The 25,138-nt window shown below is 41.4% G+C and overlaps 1 protein-coding gene across 8 annotated transcripts in view; it reads right to left on the bottom strand.

Annotated features, from left to right (window-relative positions):
• ARHGAP26 (Rho GTPase activating protein 26) overlaps nucleotides 1–25,138 on the bottom strand; it is a 469,933-nt gene that overhangs the window by 274,593 nt on the left and 170,202 nt on the right. The gene's annotated exons all lie outside the window — the stretch shown is intronic.

The raw sequence follows: 25,138 nt of genomic DNA, 5'->3' as shown, positions 1-25,138 counted from the left end.
CTAGTTGCAGCGAGCAGGGGCTACTCTTTGTTGTGGTGTGCGGGCTTCTCATTGCGGTGGCTTCTCTTGTTGCGGAGCATGGGCTCTAGGTGCACGGACTTCAGTAGTTGTGGCACACGGGCTCAGTAGTTGTGGCTCACGGGCTCTAGAGCACAAGCTCAGTAGCTGTGGCGCACAGGCTTAGTTGCTCCACGGCATGTGGGATCTTCCCAGACCAGGGCTCAAACCGCGTCCCCTTCATTGGCAAGTGGATTCTTAACCACTGCGCCACCAGGGAAGTCCCAAGAAGAATAATTTTTTTAAAAAGCCACCACCCTGACAGCAGCTGTTTTATTTTCTCATATCTGTGTTTTTGTACGTGTGTCTGTGTGTGTGTGTGTGTCAATTTACACAGTTGTAATCATAACAAACTCTCATATTACTTATTGAGTAAGCACTTTTCTGCATTCATTATTTATGGTTTTAAGAGCAGTATAAACGTTCAAAGAGTTGTCATACCACAGTTTACGTATTTATTGCCCTACTGATGAAAACATAGATGACTTCCATTTTAAAAGATAACTCATTGACGGGTTATCTTCCTGTATATATGCCTTTTCTTCTTCTCAATTATGGACTTGGAATAAATTTTTCCAGCCCTGGGATTATCAGACCGAGGCTATGAAAAAAAAAAAAAAATTAAGGCTTTTAATAGCCATATGGCTATTAAACTAAAGAGTTTTAAAAAGTCAATGTGCCTACAATCAACACTATTATCTACACTAATAGAAGGAAGCAGAGGTGAAGATAATCCAAGTTATTTCTGTTTACAATTGGGAGGTCAAATATTTACACATACTTTTACAGATTATTTATCTTCTTAATTACACTTCACATGCCAACAGAAAGCATGCAGATAAAAAGAGATCAGGTATGTCGAAAGTACTCTGAAATATTAAAAGACCAATACAAATTTGAATGCTGCTGGGGAGCAAGGGGACATCAGTCCCGGAATTCTAAGAAGGCCAGAAGTCATCTACACACAGATACCCGAGAGCTGCCTGTGTACGTACGTACACACACCCTCTCCTATGGTATGCTGTGAATGCCATTGGAATAGCTTTCCTATTTGTGACTCCACTTGGTTCTGAGTCCTCCAAGAGAGAAAGGCAAGTGTGTGTCAATATTTGACTCCCTTCTGGACTCTTTTCTACACCAGCCCAGCCATACAGAACCATTGCCATTCTGTATGTTGCAAAGCAAATCACTAAAAACAGAAACCAAACTGTCTAAAATGTAAGGGGAAAAGGACTGGGAGAGAAAATAAAATAAAAGTCTTATATTAAAACTGTCTACTAAAGATTAAACTAAACTACAAATTTTTACAAGCCCTTTAAATCACCATGCTCCTCCTATTTACATTGGATGGTTTTCAAAAGCTTGCCTCTACTCCCAAGTGCACATAAAACCGACGAAATCACCATGGCTGGATCTCAGCAGTATCCTACACTCAGCCTGCATCCCCACATGTGGCACCTATGCTCCTGTGCAAGACAAGATTTCATTTGGCCCAGGGGTGCATCCTTGAAAAGCACTTGTGTTACAACGTAAGAAAGATATTCCCTTGCTATTCTTTCTTAAGCTTTGTGTACATCTAAAAGAAGTCTCCACCTGGTACTGGCATGTCTTTAACATTTAACAGTTGCTAACACTCTTTTTTTTTTTTTAACAGAGAGAAAAGCTGGGCATAAACTAAGAGGTTTCAGCAAGTAAATGTATCTAGTTAAAATTTAACTCTATAGGTTTGTCTCCATTTTATTTAATTTTAGGGTTCCCTTATATAGGAAGTGATACTAGTTCACCTAGTGAGAAATATATATATATTTTTTTAAAATAAATTTATTTATTTTTGGCTGTGTTGGGTCTTCGTTGCTGTGCTTTCTCTAGTTGTGGCGAGCTGGGGCTACTCTTCATTGCGGTGCACGGGCTTCTCCTCGTGGTGGCTTCTCTTGTTGTGGAGCCCGGGCTCTAGGCACGCGGGCTTCAGTAGTTGTGGCATGCAGGCTCAGTAATTGTGGCTCTCGGGCTCTAGAGCACAGGTTCAGTAGTTGTGGCACACAGGCTTAGTTGCTCCGCAGCATGTGGGATCTTCCCGGACCAGGGCTCGAACCTGTGTCCCCTGCATTGGCAGGCGGATTCTTAACCACTGTGCCACCAAGGAAGTCCTGTTTCTTTTTTAAAAGGAAGTTTTGTTAAGTAAAGAAGGTGAAACGAATCAAATACAATAGGACAAGTGTTCTGGGAATGTGACAAAAATGAAGAAGGATGTAGAGAAAAACTGAAGTTTGGAAAACTGCATTAGGCCTATTTACATTTTATACTTGTCACCTTTTGTATGTCTTCATCTCTTCAGCATAACTGTTATATCCTTAAATGGAAAGGGTTATATTTTAATATCATGTCTTACTTCAACTGCTAGGCAACCTATATAGAAGCAAATCATCTAGCATTTCTAATTGCTGTCAGTTAAAAGATTAAAACTAGACATAGTGAGTCCAATGAAAACACTGTAACTTCAGATTTGTTTTATCTTGATTTCTCATTGATCTTTTTGTCCATTTAAAAAATCATTATAATTTAACTTTGTTTATCTTGACTTCTGATTGCTTTTTGCTCATTAAGGGCTTGGAACCCTTCAGCTTTCAGGTTTCCCCCTTGTTAATTATTAGATCATCTGTAATGGATATTGTAGACATTCTAGTAAAATAGACAGGTGATCCCTTTATAATGTTTGACTATGTGGAATCCTTCTGACGTTTAAGTTATTTTGCCCCTAATTTATGTTTCCAAGATATTCAGACATTAAAGGTTAATGAAGCATTCTCTGTAGTTATGTAAAAGGTTGTGCCGACTCTATTCTACCCTCAGTTCATCTGGCTTGTTTGTTTTGGGGTTCATGCAGCTTCTCTTACCACTCAAGTAGAAGCAATGCTTTGCACATAAATAGCGATATTTATCAACCAGAGATTTAAAAAAAAGAAAAGAAAGAGGAAGAAAGACTTGTCACCATTCAGTCTTGTAGGTCAAACAAGGAAAATTCTTGCAGATCTTCTGGCTGGCAGCCCCTAAACTGGGAATATATTAAGACTATAAAGATACCAAATGTAAGTCATCATATCACTGCCCAACAATGCAAATGATCTCGAAACTTGGCAAAAAGGGTCTTGGCTTTTCCTATTCTTCCCCCCCACCATTCTTCTACATAGGCAACAGCCAAAAGCAACCCCACCCAAATAGTACATTCCTGTTTACTCAAGAAAACTCCAGAGGGGAGAGGTGAGGGGGGGTTAAAGAATGCAAAAAAGCAAAACAAACAAAAAACTGAAAGCAGTTTCAAGTTTGTCAGGGTAAAATTCATGTGGAGGTGCCTAAATGAAAGAAGCCTCAGTAGAGAAAGAAATATCTGGCATCATCTGTAGAAGATAAGCACAGGAAAGTTTTATTTGGGAAATAATTTCCATGTACTTTTCCGCCACCTGCATCTCTCCTGCTTTGCTTGAACAATATGAAGTTACTCATTAATTCAGTCCCGATACCAACCACAAAGCTATATCTTAAAGGGTAAATGATATTTTTAACAAAGCCAGGAGTGCTGAGGGTTAGGAACATTGGCCAGAGCTCAAAAGATGTGTAATTTCCACCGGGAGGTGAATCTGTCATCATTTTTGTTTAATAGACATTGAAGATGAAAACAACAAATCTGGAAGAGAATCTACAAGCAGAAAAAATATGAACAGAGTAAGGAGGGTGAACTGAAACAGTGTTCAGAACGGACATTAGAAGACTATCAGTAATGGAATTTTAAGAAAGGCAAGACCTCTAAAAGTTGAATATTTTCAACACAGACCAGTTCCTTGTGGGAGGACGGAAAATATCAAGCGTTGGGGAGGTTAATCTTAGCTCTTCCTCTGATTAACTGTATGACCTCAGGCTAGTCATCAAGCCATTTTTATCCCTATTGCCAAACTGGTCATCAGGAATACCAATAGGTCCAGTGACAGGCTGAAATTGCCTAAAACTAACAGTGCTACTCCTGTTAACGCCATGATTTCCCTTTATGACAAAGGAACATTTAATGTCTCGGGACGTCTTTAACATTCAACAAATAGTGACTGAGTGTCAACCACGTGCTGGGCCCTGATCTAGACACTGGGGAGACAAAGGTGAGTGAGAGACGGTCTAATTCAAGGAGTGTCATCCTAAAGGTGGGAAACAAATCATAAACAAGCAAATGGAGTAGAGTGTACCAAAGATACACAGGGTGATGGGACAGAAGGTACCAGAGGTTAGGAAGAGGCAAGATGGTAATGCTATAAATAGGGCAGTTAGGAAACTAACTGCAATTTAGGCTGAGATATGATGAAAGAGTGAGCTATGTAAAAAAACAAAAACGTGAAAGCTGATTGGCAGAATGGTTTGCGTAAAGGTCCTGAGGAGGGAAAGAGATTGGTGGGCTTGGGAACAGAAAGATGACCAATGAAGCTGGCCTTTCTGGCCATACCAGGAGTTTGGGTTTTATTTTAAGTGAGCAGGAAGCTACTGGGGTGCCACGAAAAGTGGACTACTTTTCTCATTAAGCTTAGCCTTTTTAGGTACCAAAATGTTAGACCATTTTTTGACAGGAATTTCTTTCACATTAGATCACAGATTTTCTTTTCTGAAACTGAGGATACAGAGCTTAACTTTTTCTTGTTGACTTGGGCTCAGTATTCATTACTCTTTAGTGCTGTCATCCACAGGGAGAACAGAGGCGTTTGAACCAAGATCACTGGGCTTTTACCATCCAACTTCTTTCTTCTTCCTCTACTACCAAAAGTCACTCTCACTCAGGTTGTCCCAGCTTCCTTATTGGAAACAACTTCAGCTATGACCGTTGGGCCATGCATTACACTGCCTCTTCTATGCAATCAAATGCACAGATTTTGTGACAGTTATTGCTGCCTAAAGGCTATTTCCAACACTAGGCCCTTGGAATACAAGGATAGATCAACCCCATATAGTTGCCTCTATTTCAAGGTTCATAAAAGTGTCACAGATGCCAGGGTTTGTCCAAAGTGGGGCCACCAGATCAAGCAGATATGGTAGGCAGAATTCTAAAGACGGCTCCCCCAAGACTTTGGTCCTGTGGTTGTTCAAACACTAGTCTAGGTACAACTGTGACGGAGTTTTCCCAATTAAAGTCCCAAGTCAGCTGAACTTAAGACACAGAGATGATCTGGATGGGCTTAATCTAATCACGAGTCCCTTAAAAGCAGAGAGTATTCTCAGGCTGGTAGCAAAAGAAAAAGAGAGAGTCAAAGTATAGGAAGGATTCCACATGCTGCTGATGTCTTTAAAATGGAAGACGCCACGTGATGAGGAATGAGATGCTGCCTCTGGATGCTCGAGTGGGGCCCGGCTGACGGCAATGTGGGGATTGTGGACTCAAGTCCTACAAACACAAGAAACTGAATTCCGCCCATCCCAGGGCTGAGTTTGGAAGAGGACCCTGAATCCACAGGAGAACACAGCCAGCCGTCACTTTGATTTCAGCTGGAGCAGAGAACCCAGACACACCATGCTGGATTTCTGGGCTTCAGAACTATGAGCTGATAAATGGGAGTTGTTTTAAGCCCAGTTTGTGGTGATTTGTCACAAAGCAACAGAAAATTAATATACTGGGTGAAGCAGGTATCCAGTCTGCCAAATAATGACAAAAGGAATAAACAGATGAGCTCTCACTATACCATTCCTACAAATGTCCATGTAAGAGCACAGCATAATGAAAAGCACATAAAATTAGGAGTCAGCAGCCCTGGGGTCTAGTCCTGGCTCTGCCACTAAGTACTTGCAGGATTCAGCATGGAATTCATTCTCCTTCTTGGCCTTTCTTCTACAAACGAGGGAAATGTTCAAGCTGACTGTTAGGGTCTCCTCCAGCTCTGACATTCTGTGAGATGAATCATTCCTTATTACACAAGAAAAGTGAAAAGTGAACTAAAAACAAACGTGCACATTTTTCTCTATTACTTTACTTTCAAACGATACTCATCTTTTCCTGCATGCTAGTGTACCTGTGTCTCGGGTCACAATATTTAAAGAAGGTTGCGGAACAAAAGTCTGCAATACTTCTCGTTGTAAATATATTCAACATATGATTGCCGCATTTATTTTTAGCACTGGTGTAAGAGCACCTCAGAGGCTTTTCAATATCATAGTTAACTAAATATTTAGGCAGTCTACACAGCTCGTCTTTGTGTAAAAGCTGAGTCAACACAATCCTAAAACTTATTTAAAACACAATCTGGATGTCAAATTAGGGGTTGGGGGAGGGAAGATAGATATCTAAATACACAACTTAAAGCCTAAAAAATGTTCCCTGAATGAAAAATGACTGTACATGTTTGGGGGCCTCTGTTCAAATTCTCATATCTATCCTTTGAATTTATCACTACTGATTCATGTTTGAAAACAAACAGAGAGAGAAGGGCCCTTCCATATATTCCCCTCTTATTTCAAATGTACTCATGCCATGTTAAAGTTGCAAGTCATTCTGAACTGAAACACTATGAAATAAAAATCTCTCTAGAAAAGCTGTGTGGAGCTTATGTCGCAGTTCAAGTACTTTTCCACATTGGAAACCTGAGCATGTGCGAATGAAAAGATAATGTGTGAAAGTGGGAGGAATTATTGTGGGGAGAAGACAGACAGAGAGAGAGAGAGGGTTTTGCTGTGTTTAGATAAGCACAAGTCTCCTAAGCAGTTCAATTGCTAAATTCTCTGCACTTCAAGCTGAACTCTGAGTTGTCACGTAAGAGTGCTGGAGGACTTCCTATAAAAAGCAGGGTGCGCTGCAATAAAAGAAGATACTTCCCAATACAGGGCAGCAGGGAATAAGAACAGGGCAGCACAGAAATCTAGATCAAACCAGAAAAGAGACCCTTCTTAGTGAGGAGGACCTGCCTGTCTGAGTGCATTGTGTGCATATATCAGAAGGAGGGCCTCATTATCACAGGATAATTGTTACAAAATCAAAGCCACAAGGTGAATATCCCTAACATGGGGACCAACATTTTATGATCAAATGGGGGTCTTAGGTGGGGGTGAGGGGGTTGATCAGGACTTTATCTAGAAAAATGAAATAACAAATAATCAAAATAAGCTTCCTTTATATAAGATTTAACTTTTTTTAAAGAAGTTTTTAGAAAATCCCAGATTCATTACCTTTTACATTCATGACAAAGTTGTATTTTATTTTATTTTTTTACTTTTTATTTATTTTATTTTTGGTTGTGTTGGGTCTTTGTTGCTGTGCGTGGGCTTTCTCTAGTTGTGACGAGCTTGGGCTACTCTTCGCTGTGGTGCACGGGCCTCTCATTGCAGTGGCTTCTCTTGTTGCAGAGCACAGGCTCTAGGCACACAGGCCTCAGTAGTTGTGGCTCACGGGCTTAGCTGCTCCGCGGGAGCAGCTCCGGGATCTTCCCAGACCAGGGCTTGAACCCATGTGCCCTGCATTAGCAGGCGGATTCTTAATCACTGCACCACCAGGTAAGCGCCAAGATTTAACTTATTTCACCTGTGCACGAAATCTTAACAGACTGTTGATGAGAAGTAAAACTTTTCAGAGAAGATGCTCTGATAATGCCGTAAGATAGTCTTTAAGTTCAACTTTAACTGCACAATAAAAAATATGGTCAACATTGCATTTAAGAGCCTCATCAATTTTCCCAAGGTCCATTCTTAATTCTTTGATTCAAATCATTCTCATTTCAAGTGTCCAGCAAGTTACCATCCTCAGGTGTTTTCTCCTCATCAGCTGCTAACTGGTCTAACATCCCCAGCTCCTCCTTTGTCTATGACCAGGCACAAGACTCAAAAAGGTCTCAATACCACTCAGTATGACTCAATACCACTTCCGTGGACTTCATAAAATCCTGCAGCTTTTGTGAGATTTACAATTTCCCTGTGCCCTGCTTTTGAATATTTATCTGCCATTCAGAGTGAGACCAGGACACAGACAAGATGTCTCACAACAAACAAAAGTATGAAGGGAGGAGGACAATGGGTTAAGCTGTGACTAATTTTATTACTGGTCTGTCATCAGTTAATGTTTTCAATGAATCATAACCTCTGCTTCCATAGGTAAGCTCCTAACTTCAGGGACTCACATAATGAAAACACAAATACTCCTACCCGCATAATTATGCCTAAAGCTGTGCCTAGCTTCATTATGTAGTGTGGGTTTAATCATTCCCAACTAATCCTCAGTTGTCTTCTACAGTAATAAGTACAAGAAGCCCTCCAGAGACTGTTCTAAACAAATAACTGGGCTGGCTGGATTCCACTCCTTGCCAACGCCAGGATTCTGGCATTCCGAGTGAGCCAAGCCAAGGAAGCAGCAAGCTTTACAAGGACTCACTCTGGGTATGCTGCATGGTGCACGGGGACAGCCTGAGACATGTCCTGGCCAGAGAGACAGGCTTCGAGGACACTAACGTCTGGAACCAGTCATCGTCTACTTCCACTCTCCCTTTTAGAGGCCTACAGAGTGTTTAGCGTTACTAACCTAAACAAGGTTCCTACCACAAAACACTGCAAGATGTCTTCTTCAGTACTTCAGTTATTCCTTGGACAGCTTCCCCCACAGGGTCAAACGAGGACATGCTATTCTACAACGTGTGATGCTGGAGATTTGAACCTGGGCGTTTGCAGAGGATCCATAAACGCCCGTTAATATTATGCCAAAACTTCTTATTTGGATATATTCATTTTTCACATAGTCCACAGTATCCACTGGATTTTTAAAACAGTCTCTCATCTCCCTCCCCTGTTCCAATACCTCCTGTCTACATAATTTTCCTCCAGGCCGATCCCAGTACGTCACTAGGAGTTTATATATAGACCATATTTCCTCAATTCTAGACAATTTTTTTTCCTGAAATTGGAATGCATCTCATAATCCTTGTTTATATTTAATAAAATGTTTCCTTCTTGCTCGCCGAAAGTGATTATTAAACTGACAGTGTGCCTCTGAATTGATGTCATTTCAGCTATATAGGAATTAGCCCTGTATCAAATATATCAGTAAACTGGTAAATTGCATGTTCCTAAACAAAGAATAAAAAACCAAAAAGCCTAAGACGGATACTTCAGTGTCCCCATGAGCACACAGGGTGGGCATCAAAACACCTGAAACACAACTGAGCTGATGTCCTATCACCATTGGATACTAGTCAAGTTTCAAGCACTTTCTCAATCTATCCTGAGTGGACTATGTCCCAGATACTGTGCTATTGGAAAAAGTTACTGATCTAGGCAGGAAGACCTGACAAGTTCCTAAGAGGGAGGATACAGAGATCCCAAAGGGAAGCTGGTAGGCTGAACTAATAAGGAAGCTGAGTGTGCTTAGGACAGAAAGAAAAGAGACCTGGAGAGAAAACAGGCCCATATGAATGACTCCAGAAGGGCTGAGGTTGCATAGAGGGTAATTCATCAACTTGTTAGAAAACACATTATAACACAGAGGAGAGGTATCCTTGTGAATTTTCAATTATACGAACAAAGGGACTCTACCAGAAGCCAAGAAGGTGGATGTAGGGACTCTGACATCAGGAGCAGAGGAAAAAATGCATAGCCTGATCTGAGCTCTAAATTGGTGAACATTATAATAAGTCCTCAGAAAAAAATCCCATTTATGGGGCTTAACATTCTTCTACTTCCCAGGAAGAGTGCAATTAACAGATCTTGACTACTGTCTGGTAGTCTGTAATAACCACCCCAAAGTCTAGATGGCCTTTCCCAGAGATGGGCTGCAGAACTAGAACATGTAGTGTTCGCAAATCCCTTGTAAAAGCCCCTTTGTTTAAAAGACACTTGCTGGCCTTGTACCATGTGTAAAAGGATAGGTGGAAACATGCCCCTCAGTGGTCCGAAGGTTCTGCAGGAATCTCTTATACCAAACTGAGACAGCTCTGTAGCCCCATCCCAGGTGGACAGTTGAAGCTCACCTTCAGGCAGAGGGAATACCTAGTCACAGCACCTTACAGCAAAACTCTTTTGGCTGGTCTCTTGTCAACTGGTACTCCATCATAAGTCCCACCTCACAAAAAATAAAAAGAATTAAAGGACAGTCCTGTCCATATAAGACAGGCTGCCTCAATTTTGGCAAGTCCTGAAATACTGAACCAGCAGGACACAGACAGTGTCCCCCAGGGTCAGGACTTGAAGGGCCAGCCAGTTAAGAGAGGATGGAGGTGGTGAAACCAGCAGGTGCTTGAAATAGGCTGGCAAAAGCTCCCAACTTATGGGAAATGAGGCTCTGAAGCTATGAAACACCACATCCATAAACATTTGGTGCACAGAGACTCTCTCGCATGGAGGTTTTAAAAACAAAAAAAGTTGTGAAGTTTAAAACAACTAGCCACTGTAGTGCACAGGACTGGAAAAAGGTATGACAAGAGATGGGAAAAGGGAACTATTTATGGCAGGTGTCTACAAGGGCAGGTGTCTAATCTGTTGGCTTGTTAATTAATTCTCTCAATGCCTACACAGTGACTGTACATACTTTATACCCAATACATGTTCAGTGACGTGAACTCCAGAAGCTCAAAATGTTGAAGAGCAGCTTACGTCCTCTCATGTGTCAATGAAGGAGAGTGACAGTGGGGAGGGACATCCTGGGTGGTACGCGGTGCTCAGTTTATCAAGTTACACCACAGCACAACTTCAGTGCACTGGCTGGGGCAAGGTGTTAAAAGCTACATCCTCCTCTCCGTGCCATCTGGCTGCTACCATCTTAATAAAAACACACAAGCAAGTACAGTAACTGCCAAGTGCCAATGGGATCTCTATCATAAAAGGCCTAGGATAAGTTGAACTAAAACAAGGGCAGATTCGCAGACCTTACAATCATGAAGTTGACTTCCTTGGTCAATAACTCAGACTGGGTGTCAATGCCAGAAACACAACACTTTGAAAAGAACAATGCAACCAAGTAAGAAATAACATGCAGAAAAAAAGAATCACCTTAAGGATTTCTTGTTTGAACTGGGAATAGAAACTGAAAGGAATAGAGTTGTTCAGGAAAAAGAAAATGCAATGGTGATTCTACTTTTCTGGCAAGCAAAACTTTTTCAAGCTATTCAAAAATTAAAAAAAAAAAAAAAAATCACACCACTAGCCTGAGTATAATTGTTAATTGTGGCAGCCACAATAAGGAAAATGCAAGCACTAACCAAAATGAGGTAAATATCGGTATCAACCTAACACAGAAGCCCAATGGTGTGACTGAAAACTACCCCCCAGTGCATGTGTGTACCCTCTCTCCCTCTGCCTCCGGTTCTCTGCCTGTCACCCTCCCTCCCTCTTTGTTTCTCTCACACACAAACACACACTCACTCACTCTTCAAAGTTCGCCCTTTGTATAACTCAACTATAATAGAAATGTGGTTATATTTTATCTCTGGGCAAGCTCAAAATGCAAGCAGACAGTAGACAAATGCACTTAGCAGTAAAGCCTTCCAAAGTCTCCTTCATGTACCCAGACCAAACAATATGCCATTCCTTCACTGGGTATTAAGAAGAGAGAGCTGGGACTTCCCTGGCGGTCCAGTAGTTAACACTAAGCACTTCCACTGCCATGGGCCCAGGTTCAATCCCTGGTCAAGGAACTAAGATCCCACAAGCCGTGCGGTGCAGCCAAAAAAAACAGCAACAAAAAGAAAAAAGAGAGAGAGCCCTCCCCCAAATATTTATCCTCATGAAACAACCAGGTCCACGTGAAATGACCAGGTGGCAGTGGACCACAGTGCCCCCTGACAAACTAAGAAACGCTATGTGCGTTTTTCCTTAGCACCTCACATACAGACATCTTGCATGCCACTTCAGAGGATTCACAGACATTACTGTCACACCCCTCCTCTAGTCCACCCTCAGATCCCAGAGTTAGCATCCCTGTTCACCGCATCAGTGGAAGTGACTCAAGTTCTAGCTACCTCCTCACACTTCAAACTTGTCTTCTGTGTCTAATTCCTCTGCTTGTACCAATCCTCTGTGGATTGTGATGAGTACACAGACCAAGTCAACTACACGGTGGGTGGAGTTTAGAACAATCTACTGAACAGTCTTCAACCCAGTAAGAATACTGACTAACACACCTACCCAAAGAAACAGCACACATTCCGTTTATGGCGAGAGTGATAACGGCTCTGGTCCTGAGCCCGCTCACACGGAGGAAAGTATTAATCACTAGGCCTCTGAGCCCTTTGCCAAAAAGACTGGACAGTAGTACACCCTAAGTAGCCCCATCATTCTGTCTGCCAAGATACTTCAATGGTATCTGGAAATTAAACCTCAGGACATTTCCGTGCTTGCTTAATGTACTGTTGCCATGTTGACATAAATGAACAAAACTGGCCTGACAACTTGAGAATCACATTTTTAGCCCCAAGGTTTTGTGTTTGTTTGCTTTTTAGTATTACTATTTTTGCTTTCTTGCTTTATATCCTATTCCAAACTCTGCTCCAAAAAATAAATAAATGTAAGCACATCATACTTAGGTTTTTATAAATCATTATAGTTCCACTGACTATAACTAACCCAAAAGGCAGTCAGTCTACAGTCAGGATAGATCTTGCAAGTCTCTAGACAATGACGTAATCCATGTGCAGGCATATATAAAATCTAAAAGTCTCTGGAATTCACTTTTAAGTGGACAGCTAATTTTTATAGAATTGATGTGAAACAGTATGCTATCTCCTCGAGTCTCATAAGTACTATTACCCTCCCCAGTTTACAGCTGGGTAAACTGAGGTTCAGAGATGTTAGGTAAGTTGTTCAAGGGTCCACGGGAGAATCAGGATTCAAATTCAGATTGGCCGACTCCAAAACCCATGAATTTAACACTTTTCCTCCTACCAGTAAAGTGAACTAGGACAATAGGAATCCACTTGCATACACAGTGAAACCCATTTGTGGAATTACAATAAATGACTATTGCCAACTTCTCTATTGTACCTTATCATTGCAGGTATGTGTGTACATGCACGCATGTGCATGTGTATATACACACACACGCACACACTTTTGCTTAGGGTATATATTTTTTATGTTATAAATAAAGGGCCAAAGTAATCATCTCAGGAAATGGAAGGCTAAGGTCAGCCCTAACCTATCACTCTTAGCTTCTTCAGCGTGGCCACAAGGATGCTAGTGGTCACAGGTTCTCCTTCAGCATGGCAACCTGACCACTAAAAAACATAGCTCTGAGCATAATTATGCATTTTGCATAAATTAAAGGAATGCCAGCAGCAAGGATGGATATGGATACACACACACACACACACACACACACACACACACACACACACAATACATACACAAGTACATGGGTATACTAATATTATATATACATATGTGTGTGTTATCTATCTATCTGTATATAGATAGATAGATACACATATGAATCCTAACTTTGTTAGTGCTACAGACAGTATACAACAGTTAGAATATTACAAACTTCTCAACCAATTCCAGATCTTTGGTCTCTAATAAGCCTTCTAACCTGAGACTTTCTCTGATTCAGGACACTGACTTCTGCCACATACCAACAATCACTAAGAAATGGAGAAGAACTCCTGAGCAGCGCGGAAGTAAATGTAATTAAATTCAAAGCCTGTGGCTAAAAAGAGGAACACACTCCTGGGTATTCTTTTCTTCATTCATTCATTCATTCATTCAAAAAATATTTATTTGACATGGATTCTCAATCAATATGCTCAGCGATATTTGGCCTGGGGCTATTCTAGTACTAGAGATATAGGGAAGAACAAGAACACCAAGATCCTTGCCTTCAAGGATTTCTATTTAGAGGGGCCCATGAGTGACCAGAACCCAAGACATTCAACAAATGAATTCAACTGTAGAGTACATAACAGAACCCAGCTCAACTCACTGCCCCCCCAGTTAATTCAATGAGTCATGAGTGTTTATTATGCACTCCAACCACTAAGCACTATAGGTAAATAATATTAAAGACAGAAAGACTATAATCGCTCTCTGCCATAAGTAAGTCAACATCCTCCTGAGATGACAACACACACAGGTATGAACTAGGTGGAGAAAGTGCCAAAGCCAGGTATCATAATCCATCCAGATGTCTGGCAGAGCCAACAACCACTAAGAGAAATATGGCATTCATTTCTGCAAAGTAGTTCCAAGAGGGAAAGTTAAAAAGTACTCCAACATATTTCAACACTAAGCATCCCCTCCCCACAAATAAAAAGACAAAACTAAAAAATCCACGTCCGTTTACGCCAACAATGTTGATGATTTCCTTAGTCTGGCGGAAGTAAAGCTCTCTTAAGATTTATGGTAAAAGCAAAACTAATTAGCAATGATTAATTATAAGAGGGCATGTTTCTAATCTGAGGAACCTTAGCTCAGCTTCTGGCTCCCCTCACCCCCTTCTCTTTTTGCCTTTAAAAATAGAAGTGAAGATGGGGGGAAGCTTGCTTTTCTGGGCATTTGGTCAAGACCACACAGCACGCGGGAGCCATGGCAGCTGGCCAGGGCCTGGCCAGGGCCACTCTCCTTCTGCTCGGCCTTTGGCTGTAACCATTAGACCACACGTCTGTGCTATTTTCCCAATGACCAAAAGGAAAGATGTTTAAAACCATATTAGAAAGATGGCTTTACTTTTCGGATTTGTTTACTTGTTCTGGTGTCTTCTTCCAGGATGGTAGGCCAGGATTTTGGGGAACACACCTATAAAGAATGCAGTCACAATGGTATCATGAGCCTTCCTAACTTGACCACACTGGAGCCTGATTCAGCAAACCCAAAGATAATCTCACAAAAAATGCTTACCTTGTTCCACACCTCACCACAACCTAACTCGCAGACCTCCTAATATTCAAAATGCCTCCAAATCCTTCTTCCGTCCATATATTTCTAAAAAATACCACCCTTGACTTAAATCACTAGGAAATATGACCACTTTCTGGCTTTTAGGGTATAAGAGAAGGCTGCAGAAATAGACCTAAGAACACTTCAATCATTCTTCAAATGAACAAAGTCATTCAAAAAGAAACCTCTCTTTTATTGACTGCCTTTCCTGCAGAAGAAAAAAAAAATTGAAACTACTCCAACCATAATGTCCACTCCCATGAATCCCTGCCATGATATCTGAAAGAAGGCCAAGAGTAATTGGTGCTGCTGTGAGATGCAGGGGGTCCCGCTACGGAATGTCTATTAAGACCATACCTCTGGACGCCTGCTGATGGTAATGTTCCTTTAAAAAGCCACACCTCTAAACTGTTCCAGGTTAAACGAAACTAAGGAGATGTGACATGGTGGAAACCTGGATTAGAAAAAAATATTTTAGTGGGCCAACTGGCAAAATTTGAGATCTGTGAAACAGATAATAACATTGCATCAATGTTAATTTCCTGGTTTGATAATTATACTGTGGTTATGAAAGATGTAACATTTGGGATACCTGTGTAAAGGGTACTCTGGAATTCTTTGTACTATTTCTGTGACATTTATATAAGTCTGAAACAATGTTAAAATGAAAAGTTAAAAAAAACAAGCTAACACACAAACACACACACACACACACATACGTACAGCCTCTGATAAATTCTTGACTTGCAAAAACATCATCTTGCAGATAGAGGGAACAAAATAGGGAACTTTTAATTTGGCCTTAATTCTGACACAAATGAAAAACTAACTGGCGACAGAAACCTTCAGAGTTAGAGCCTCGCCTATGCCAACCTCTTCAGAGAAGGTCAAGCAGTAGTTAACCTAGGCCACAAAAATGGAGGAAAGGGGCTTCCCTGGTGGCGCAGTGGTTGAGAGTCCACCTGCCGATGCAGGGGACTCACAAAAAAAAAAAAAAAAAAAAAGAATAAAAAAAAATAGGTAGATGGTAAAGTACATAACGAGGATTTCATTACACCATTGTTTGTAATAAAAACCTGAAAACAATCTAAATGTCAAAGACTGTCTACTAATCCATGTTAAATCTATACTAACTCAAAAATTTTACAAAACAGAAGAATTTATTTCTAGATGTACAAGTACAGGAATAAATACTCAGAGAAAATTCTAGAGGGACACACACTACACGTTTAACTCTAGAGAGGGACTTCTCTAGAGTTAAATGTGGCTAGGAATGAAAGGTTCCACAACCCAAGTAACTAATGCCAGTGACAAAGGAAGAATGAGAGATGACTGAAAGAATAAACGTGACTCACAGGGACCCTCTCCATTATTACTTTTATTTACTAACAAAATTAGCACATGCTGACTGTGAAAAATTCAAACAATTCAGAAGTCCTTCTCACAATGAATCCTACACCCTCTGAGATTAAACTAAAATAACAAAGACAAAAATAATGACAGGAGAGTAAAGGAGGACATGTTATAACAGGGGCTCAAGCCTAGAAAGGCAGCAGTGTGGAGATGAAACTGACAGTGGTCTGAGGCTTGCAGAAAATGCTAAAGACAAGCAAAAGGGCCTTTATGTTCTATGTAGACCCAAAAAGTGAACAAAGAAGTGAGAATATTAAACAGTGGATCTGTGCAGGTCGATAAAGGTAGGTGGGGAATCACCAAGAAACAGCTTCAGTTTAGAACGCATCACACCAAGCCAATACTTTCATTTTCCTTAGGTTCATTCATCTGACTATCTGACAAGTGGATACTAAACACTTACTCTGTGCCAGACACTATGTATAAAAGATACAAAAACCTTTAAAAAAAGAAGTGACAATGGTCTTGTCCTCTGGAAGATGGCTATCCAAGCAAGAGGGCCGATATTAATCAAATAATCGCACTAACTGATGTACAAGTATAAGCTGGGACAAAGGCTTGGAAGTCAGGAAGAAAGTCTCTCAAAACATCTTTGCAAAGAAATGGAGAAATGGGGCCCATAGACAGCATACAAGGGTCCATGAACTTCAATGGCAGGGGGAAGAAAATAAACCTTTATTTACATTAGCCTCTAACTGAAATTTAGCATTTCCTTCAAATATGAACGTGGGAAACAACCACATTAGTGTTAGCAGTATCTGCAACTTTGTCCCCAGTAGAAATCACAGATATTTCATGTGTTACTGTTGCTGCAGGTAACTTGAAATATTATTTATAGAAGTTGTCAGACTGCCCTCATATCTTATTATTTACTGTGGTAATAAAGAAGTATATATTTATTATATCACAATTGGTTTTAATATTTTGATAATTATATTTCTATATATTTTTTCCTTTGTAAGCCATATGTTTTATACATTTAAAAAATTACTCTGAGAGGGCTTCCCTGGTGGCGCAGTGGTTGAGAGTCCGCCTGCCGATGCAGGGGACAGGGGTTTGTGCCCCGGTCTGGGAAGATCCCACATGCCACAAGCGGCTAGGCCTGCAAGCCATGGCCGCTGAGCCTGCGCGTCCAGAGCCTGTGCTCCGCAACGGGAGAAGCCACAACAGTAAGAGGCCCGTGTACCACAAAAAAAAAAAAAAAAAATTACTCTGAGAAAGGATCTAGAGGCTTTACCTGATTGCCAGATGCATCCATGGCACAAAAAAAGATTAATGGTCACTCAGCTAAATTCTGGTACAAGTAAGTGGATATGTATCTAAATGAACTATACAATCAAGGAATTCAAATAACTTCCAATCTACCCACACAGTCTCAAGTAACGGAAGCAACATGGTTTGCGAAGGAAAATAACCTCAGTCATCCTCAACCCCTTCCCTTAGTTTTGACTCTAGTTTTTCAACAAGTATTTGCTGAGTGCTTACGCTGGGCCAGCCGCTGTGCTCGGCAATGGGGAAACTGCAGCAAACAAATGAAATTTCTATTAATGTGGCCCTTCCTCATCTTGGTATCCTCATTGTTCATCAAGGTAATTGGTGGACAATCTATAAATGTTTGCTAAATGCTAAAAGAAGAATGCTTAGGACCTGAGGAAGCACCACCAGTGTATTATTAAAGTGTAAGGTTCAAGCCAAAATCTTCTGGCCATCAACATTTCCATTTCTTAGAAGAGTTTCATCAACTCTCCATCACAAAACAATTTCACCTAACCTCCTCCTCTTTTCTCCTAACTTGTAGCTCAGGCTCCTCAATTAACTATTCTCTGATTTTCATGAGAAACTGTTCTTCTAAAGGACATCTAACCAAAGGGAACAAGGAAAGATGTGAATATTACTAAATTTCTTTTATATGTACTGTTATGAATTCTACCTATATAAAAACACACACATGATTCAAAGATGAAGCTTGCAACCGGCTTCTTAACTCAGTAAGAGAAAAAGAAACACAAACAAGTAACATGGAGGTATAATCCAATTTCCCAGCAGCTTGGGGCTGAGTGGGGGTGGGAGGTGGGGAAATGGAAAGTAAATTAGGAACCCTGCTTTCACACGCTTCATCAGTTCACTCTATGTGACATTACAAAGAGAGCTTTCACAAAACGGGCGGAAGTATCCTTCCAAACCACCCTTCTACTCAGAAAGAAGTGAGACCTGCATCACCACACAGGAGCTTAGCAATTCCACCCACACCTTCCTAACCATCCATACGCCTTTGATTGCTTATTTTACTAAGAAAGGAAAATGTAAGCATCAGCAGTAGAGTGATGAGCTGAGCCTGGCATACAACTGGGATTACAAATTACCAGGCCTGGGCCGCATCGCAGCAAATGAGGCTAAAGATGACTTCATGCTTGTCCAACTCATAGCCTGAAAGTTCAGACTGACTGCTAAATGAAATTACATTTTCCATGCTAGTGAAAGCAGTTCCTGCCCTGCACTCTGGCGAGCCCGGGCAAGGTGGGTAAGTAAACTCTGTGCTTAAATGAGCCAAGTAATTTAGAAACGAAGCTAGAAAGAGAATCCAGGTATCCCTGCCCCTGCTCTCCAAGAAGATAATAGTAAGAACTAACTTTTAAAGAGCACTTCACCATGTAGAGGCCTTGTGCTAAGCACTTTACCTATAGGTTGGTCCTTACAAAACAATCTTATAGAAAGATACTATTGTCATCACCATTTTGTAGGCAAAGAAACAAGCTCAGAGGGACCAGGTCATTTTCCAGGGTTAGAGAGCTATTAGTGGTGAATAGGAATTTAAAGCCAGCCTGCCTGAGCCCACATTCTTAACCACCATGACATTCTGCCTCTGACCACGGGATCTCATCTGAACAGTCATCAATCTTATTTTTTCCTTTAAAAAACAGCTCACTCTTTTGGATATCAGGTGCAGACTGTAAGATGCAATGCAACTGCCCATTTATTCTATGAGTTCTTTAAGAACTCACGGACTGGAACTTGGGCTTAGCAGAGAAAGGTTGAGAGAAGGGCACACTTTGTTCAGTCTCAAAGTCCACAAGGACTAAAATGGAAGATTTCTTTAAAATGTACATGAGCAGTAGGAAGCCATGCTGTCTCGTCCACTTGCTAGAGTAGTGGTTTTTCCTTAGTCTCCCCGTTTTTCCCTTCTTCCATAGCAGAAGCCACAACAGAGGAGTTCCACTTAAAAAGGATGGGTAGATGCCATTCAGCTAAGACTTCCTAATAATTCAGCAGTGCATAGGTTGTAGTAAAAGGAGCACAGAGCTGGGAGCTAGGAGACCTGGATAACTGACCCAAGATCAACCACTGACTGGCCTTTTTAGGTAGTGTTCCCGCTTATATAAATAAGGGCGTGATACTGGCCTGGCTGTGGGCTTCATTCTGCTGCACAGTTAGGAGGTTGAGCCGTATGAATTTGCCGATATCTGGCCATTTTTGACTTACAAAAGTGGCAATTTCATAGCTTCAAACGAATATATGTATTTACACACAATCTTTGATGCTAGTTTCTTCCCTCTTAATTTAATTCCACATAATTCTTCCCTCTTAATTTAATTCCACATAATTCTGGCATCTGCCAACTTTCTAACTTTCTGGATGTCAAAAGAGATTCAAGTACTGGCTCAAAGTGGAGAAATATTTAATTTTACTAAAGAATCTTTGGGTGTGAAGGAAGACTAATACCTCTAAAATAAGGAGGTGAGAGAAGCACTTCCAGACACACGCCACTAATCACAGCTACGGGAATATGTGGGAACACAGTTTAAAGATTAGAGTGGTCCAGGTTCTGAGACTCCAGGTTACCCTATTAGTCCCAATGACATGCTGAGTCATCTTTCCATATGGGGGAGAGAGAATAATAAATACATCAGGTTGGGTGTATACATGTTGGTAATGACAGTAGACTGGTACTGATTCTAATCTGCCTGTTTAATTTAGTGAACATGCTATGAGCAATATACAAAGAGAAAAAAAAGGAGAGAACTTCAGTTATAAGGAGCCAAGAGAAAGGAAATTTGCTGTCTCTAAAATTTCTCCTGGTTGCAGTGTTTATGCAGCTTGAACTAAGGTTCTGTGTCCCATTAAATATGGAAAGTCTATTCTCAAGCCTGAGACAGTGCCCACAGAATATTAAAATGAAAGCTTATGTGGCTGGAATGGTGACTCTATAGCTTGTCAACCCAGATTTAGTAGAAAGTGAAGAAAATCCAGCAGAATCATTTCAACATCTGTAGGCCTTTTTTCTTTTCTTACCCTACTGCACTAGCTAGGACTTCAAGTACCATGCTGAATAAGAGTGGTAAGAGTGGACATCTTTGCCTGGTTCCCATTCTTAGGGAGAAAGCATCTAGTCTTTCACCATGAAGTATGATGTTCAGGGTAAACTTGTGGTTTTCACTCCTGGCCAAGTATCAAAGAACAAGCTCTCTGAACTGAAAATTTAATGGAGTATAGATACCAGAGTTGGGAGAAACTGTGTCATCTTTGTCTACCTCATGTCTACTGCCCTTCCTCACATAACAATACTTTGATTTCTCCTCAGGGGAAGCCAACCTTCCTCCACCGTTTATGCAGTTCTAGTGCAGTGGGCGGGTGAGTCACCTCTGGTCAATTCACCTATCCCATCCTCTAGTCCAAGTATTTAGCCCACTAAAATTCAAATATGGGACTTCTTTGTAATTATTAGGCAAAGCTCTCTTTCTACTATACTTAGAGACCAGGGATATCAGGCCATGACTGAAATTTGGCCTTCTACCGGTTTTTATAAATAAAGTTTTATTGAAATGCAGCCACACTCATTCATTTACATATTGTCTATGGTTGCTTTTGAGCTACAAGAGCAAAGCTGAATACCTGCCATAGTGTCTATGCAGCCCCCAAAGCTTAAACTACTTACTATCTGGCCCATTACAGAAAAAGTTTCCTGGCTCCTGTTCTTTTTTTTTTTTTTTTTTTTTTTTTTGCGGTACGCGGGCCTCTCACTGTTGTGGCCTCTCCCGTTGCGGAGCACAGGCCCCGGACGCGCAGGCCCAGCGGCCATGGCCCACGGGTCCAGCCGCTCCGCGGCATGTGGGATCTTCCCGGACCGGGGCACGAACCCGTGTCCCCTGCATCGGCAGGCGGACTCTCAACCACTGCGCCACCAGGGAAGCCCCTGGCTCCTGTTCTTGATAATAAGATGTAAGCCTGGAACAGTTAGGAAGCATATCACCACTACATAGAAAGAACCTCTTGGAAATGAAGCCAATACAAAAGAAGAAACCAACTCCAAATATTATGGAAGCCCCTGGATTCAGATGGGCCAGAACTACTATACCCCAATATTTTTCAGTTATGTAAGCCAATGACTCCAGCTTTTTCTCAGACAAATTTGAATTGGGTTTCCTTCATTTGAATTCGAATTCATCACATGGATCAAAACCATAATGCTCATTATAGAAACACAACTCTAATTTCTTCCTCCATTACATATCCATCAATAATAGAAAGACATTTGACTTTTCTTTAGACTAGAATGTCACTGGGTGCTAAAAACTGTAATTTATTTAACAATTAACTAAAACATTGTAAAATCAACTGATTTGGGGTTCATTTACGGGTTTTTTTTCCCAACCAACCATCCTGAGGTGTTATTGAACAATGCAAGAACAAAAAGGGTGGAAACCAAGACTACCAACGGTTCCAAAAAAAAAAAAAGGAAATAAAATACCCAACACTTAATAATCAATCACAGAACAACCGAGCTGTAAGTATAAAAACAAAAGATAGGTGCTGCCATTAACATCTCCCTGAAGTAAGGGAAATACTCTAAGATCAGCTAGAGAAAGAGGTTTCTGCTCCCTTACCAAAGCCAAAACTCCCAAGGGGACAGCTTTAACTAATTAGGGAGATGGTGATTAAAGCCGGAGCTGCTCATTGTCTACTGGGTATATATCGCCGGTAACGCTCCCTAGAGGCTCTCAGCAATGGGAGACAAAATCAGGCCTAATATTCCTGCCAATAATACTGTCATCACATTTCTGTATTTCTCTGTCTTTAGGAAACTTAAAAGCACACGGAGGTGTGGTTTTCAATGCAAACTCTATGTTGCTGAGAGGAAATAAATTTATATTATGTTTAGAAAACAATTATTTGTGCTTAAACTTGTTTTAATGTGCACATTCTGGAGCAAGGAGATGTCTCTCTCAACAGCACACTTTCCATCTGCAGAGGCCAGATGTTAATCTACGGGAAAACTAAGGTGGTTAGTAAGAAAACCAAGCATATGCAGACAGAAAGCAAATATCAAGTGGTGGGAGAGGGAGGTGGGGAGGCTTAAAACGCACTGAGTGGAGCAGTTTTAGAACTCCAGCTTATCGGAGGGAACACACACACACACACACACACACACGCACACACACACACACATACACACACACACAAAAGTGGGTTTTTCACTCATACGAAGAATAGTATGCCCTGACAGGATTTTTCTTCCTGGGTATTTCCTCCCCTATGAGTTGAAGAAACATTCAAGAGAGTCAGAGAAAGTACGGTAAAAATGTACTGAGCGAGGACTCTTAGAAGGCAATTTGACATTTTACCTCTATTAAAGATGAAAACCAAAGACATTTAGGGCTAGATATGGGTTCTAATTCTAGCTTTGCCACTGTGGTGGAAACTGTGAGCCACCCCACAGTTTCTGTTCTTCCTCCTTGAAGTGATAAGATCCCCTGGGCACTGGCTGGGCCCATGGCTGCCTATGTTCAGCCTACTTTTCCCATCCTCCTTGGTAGATATATGTGGCCATGTAATTACTGGGGGGCCCACAGAAGTGAGGTGTGCATCTTCTGGTTCCCAGATGCTCTCATCTCCATTATCTGCCTGGAAAATGGAAATGAATGGAACATGGAAAGCCATGGGTTGAGGATGGCACTGATACCAACCAGGGTTCTTGGCCTTCCCCAATCAATAGAAATTGACTAGAGGCCAGACAAGAAATTCAGGCAAGGCTTTATTGGGTCCACTGCTGCAGCAGGTGAGGGGGAGTGAGAACAAGTAACAGGTCCCTGAGGGGTGTCGAGATTGCTCCTTATATGGGGTGAGGGTAGGGGTGTGTCCAGGGGTCAGGCTGGAGGGGTAGCTTAGGTGGTTTGCCCACCCCTTAGGTGGTGTTGTGTGCAGGGGGCATGCGCAGTACCGGGCTTTTGCTCCCGACCCCCTGCTTTTGCTCTGGGTTCTTCAAAAGTGGCTGTAAGGTTTTTGGCCTCTTTTTATCTTTTGTCCAGAATTTGCTCTAACTGCGCATGCACCCAGTTATTTTCAGTCCCTTTTGTTGCTCGAGGAGAGGTGTGTCCAGGTGCAAGCACTGCAGCAAAGGGCCCCAGGTCCCCAGCCTGTCTCAGCACAATGACCCTGTTAGGCACAGACTGCTCACTTCTGAACTCTGAGACAGAAATAAACCTCTATCTTATTTAAGCCACTGCACTTTCAAGTCCCTCTGTTACAGCGACATAGCCTGTACCCTAGTAATATAGCCACTTACAATCTGTGTAACTTGGGGCAAGTTATTTAACCTCTTCTAAGTTTCGGTTTCCTCATCCGTGAAATGGAATCATAACACTTACTTTGTAAGGCACTAAGAGGAGTAAATGGGTTACGAGAAGTCATGTGCCAAATCTGTGCCTTACACACAACTAACGGTAGCTGACAACAGCAAAGACATGAAGGACTACTTAGGAAACTGCTTCCAAAGGCCTATGACATCAAGCAGCTATTGTGCCCACAAAGCCCCGAAGGTAGAAATGTGTATCTGCTTTTGAGAGAGCTATCAAAAGTTATCAGTAACAAAGTATTCGGGGAAAATCAGGGGTATCCTGTATTTTAGCCCAGCAGAAGAATTAAGATTAAATAATGTTTAATTAACTAGAGTTTAGCAAACTGCACCTAAATCTTTAAATAGTTCTTTAAATCTTGCTCTGTATTATTAAATGTTATACAAACACTAGTTATTTGCTTATGCTTAGTTGCCTGTATTGAGTTCCATGTTTGGATACAAAATACCTGAGTAGAAAATGACATGAATCGATACAGACCACCTAACCAGGGTAGGCTAAGAAAGAGACACACAAATGAACTGGAATCATCTATACTGGACACCCCACTTGATGCACAGAGTTCTACAGTCAATAGAGGCTATGCATGCCTCATGTCCCTTGCACACACTTCCCCCTTTTGACAGTGCCTTCATAAGTGACCATTATTGGTCCAATTACTAGCCCTCTGACAATGTGGGTTCTTTTTATCTTTTACTGATAGGACATGGTTAGACCGTACTCTTACAACTTCTGTAACCTTGAGATATGCTGAATACTGGGGTTGAGATCCTTGGCCGCAAATTAAGATGACTACTGTGACTCTAGGGACTTCCCCCAAGGTTTTTCCGTGCGTTTCTCATGTCACAAGATGCACAAAAACCACAAGATTACATCACCCAGCAAAGACTAGCATCTCTGAAATGGGAGCATGGATCACATTACTAGGCTTAACTCCTTTCGTGGGCCCGGGTAATCCCACTGCTTATAATGGGATGTGAGCCAACTACGGCAATGGGAGGCTGAACCAGAGGGCAATGAGTAAAGGTTCTGCACCATCTGTATATACTTTTATCATCATCAAACCTGTTAAAATGGATCTGAGGTAACGCTTTGCGCTGCACTTTGTGGAGGCATCGATAGGTATTCAGTAAGCCAGACTGGACTGTGCTTCCTCTAAGAGGCCTCAGGGT

This window comes from Neophocaena asiaeorientalis, unplaced genomic scaffold (assembly GCF_003031525.2).
Source record: "Neophocaena asiaeorientalis asiaeorientalis breed wild unplaced genomic scaffold, Neophocaena_asiaeorientalis_V1.1 scaffold204, whole genome shotgun sequence".
Lineage (NCBI taxonomy): Eukaryota > Metazoa > Chordata > Mammalia > Artiodactyla > Phocoenidae > Neophocaena > Neophocaena asiaeorientalis.
This window is presented reverse-complemented; position numbering and strand designations above follow the sequence as displayed.